Here is a 2649-nt window from a genome sequence, read left to right on the forward strand (position 1 = left end):
CCAAAATAGACACAAGCATGTGCCAGAAAATCTAATATAAGGAAGAAAAAACACCAGAATTACATGAACTCTTTAAGAAAATAAAAGAGGAAAGAATAGTTCCCAATTCATTTCATGAGGCCAGCATAACCCTTGGTACTCTGATAAAATTCAACAAAGAAACAAAGTTTTAGATTGACATTCTTCGTGAATGTGGATGTGAAAATGCTTAATAAAAGATTAGTGAATTGAATCCGGTTGTATATAACTGCATCAAATGGAATTCAAGGTTTAATACTTGAAAATTAACCAGTGCAATTCACCACATAAACAGAAAACAAGAAGAAAAATGATCAGCTCCATAGATAGAAAAACACATTTGACAAAATTCTACTGAATAAACATCATAAAAACTCTTAGCTAATTAGGAACAGAACTTCCTCAATCCAATAAAAGACATTTACAAAAAGCCTACAGCCAACATCATCTTATGGTGAAAGACTCAGTGCTTTTCTGCCTAAAATTAGGAATGAGACAAAGATTTCATTCTCTTTACTTCTACTCAACATTGTCCTAGAGGCCAGAGCCCGTGCAATAGGGCAAGAGAAGTAAATTAAAAAGCAAACAGATCAGAAATAAATAACTAAAATCTTCTCTATTCATATATGATATGATTACATAGAGAATCCCAAGCATCTAATAAAATAACTACTGGAACTAATAAATGATTTTAGGAGAATCAGAGGATATGAGATCAATATACCAAAATCAATGTATTTTCTAAATACTAGCAAAGACTAATTTGAAATTAACAATTCAATTGCTCCAATAGTGTCCAAATAGAACTGTCAGGATAAATTTGACCAAAGATCTGCAAAAACCATTAAAAAATTCATGGAATGCATGCTGCAGTGTTTAGTGGCAAAGAGCATAGATGTCTGAGACTTACTCGAAATCCATCAAAAAATAAGATGAATGGACAGATGAATAGAAGTATGGATAGATGGAGAATTGTGTGATGAGACAAATATAGTAAAATGTTTAAAAATATGTAATCTAGGTGCTTTGGGTGCTCACTGGGCACCTTTCCAATTTTTCTGTATGTTGGCCATCTGGATAAGACTCACAAACTTGTAATTGTGGAATTTTGATTCCTCACACTCTCCCTTGCACCAAAATGTAAATTTAAAAAAATCTTTGTGATGGTTTAAAAATTGTTTTACCTTTTAAAAATCTTTAATGTTTAAAAACAGAGTCTAAGAAGTTTTGACTGGAGCCAATGGAGGAGTGTTGTACCATTTACTGAGATGGGGGAGGAAACCCCCAAGTTTTGGATGCATTCAAAAGAAAATATGTAACATGTAATTTATGAAGCTGATAACAATAATAATCATAGCTGTTTGTATGTATTTTCTGAAACATGTATTGGGCCCAAGGAATACCACGGAACAAACTGTTCTACCAGTAAAGATGTTATTCTTTGATAAAGAAAAAAGAAAAAGAAATTCATATTTCCTAGCTCTGTCCATGGAAAAGGCCTGGAAGCATAGCCACTCTGGTAGCAATGAGTTCTAACCCCCAGTACCTCAGAATGTGAGATTTTCAGAGCTCAGTGTAGATGTAATTAACTAAGATGAGGTCATCGTGGAGTAGCACAAGCCCTTAAGCCAATATGGCTGCGGTCCTCACAGGAGGAGAAGAGACACAGATTGTGATCTCTAAATACTATTTCACTTAAGAAACCAGGGACAAACCAATGGTAAAGACACATTTTTGAGATAATTGGAGAAACTGAACACAGACTAGGTATTTGGTGACACTAAAAAATTACTGATTTTGAAGGATGTCATAATGGTCATTATGATTATATTATAATGAAGGATGTCCTTATAATTACATTATCCTCCCCCAAAGTCTTCTTTATTAGAGACATAAACCGAAGTGAAAGAAGCCAGACACAAAAGGTCACACATTATATGAAATATCCAGGATAGTAAATCCAAAGAGACAGACAGCAGATTAGTGGTTGCCAGGAGCTGAGGGGAGGGAGTGACTGTTTAATGGGTGTATGGTTTCCTTTGGGGCTGATGAAAATGTTTTGAAACTAGACAGAGGTGGTGGTTTGCACAGCATTGTGAATATACTTAATGCCACTGAATTGTATACACTTTGAAATGGTTAATCTTATGTGTTTTTTTACCTCGATTTTTAAAAGAGGGAAAAAAATATGTGATGAAATACACATTGCATTATCCTTGGGAATGACTTTCCAACATTTCTGTATTGAGCAATTTTATCAATCTGGGGGGATAGAGATTAACCAGGTGGACATAAAAGAAATAAGATTGGCCAGGCATTGACAATTATTGAAACTAGTGATGGGTACTTGGGGTTTCACTATCCTATTCTCTATGCTTAAAATGTTCTGTAGTAAAAAGGGGTATGTGTGTGTGTGTGTGCGTGTCTGTGTGTGTTTAAGAGGAAGGTTCCAGTAATGATAAAGACACTGGTGTCAAACATTCAGGGGAAGATTTGAAAAAAAATGGTTTCATGAAATCATAGTGGAAAATCCAGTATTTGTAGATTAATAAATTGCTGTATGATATATTTTAAAATGAGCATATACCTAAATTAATAAATAACATTTTATAAATATTATAAATATAGTAT

The sequence above is a fragment of the Camelus dromedarius genome, chromosome 24, assembly GCF_036321535.1.
Source record: "Camelus dromedarius isolate mCamDro1 chromosome 24, mCamDro1.pat, whole genome shotgun sequence".
In the NCBI taxonomy this organism is placed as follows: domain Eukaryota; kingdom Metazoa; phylum Chordata; class Mammalia; order Artiodactyla; family Camelidae; genus Camelus; species Camelus dromedarius.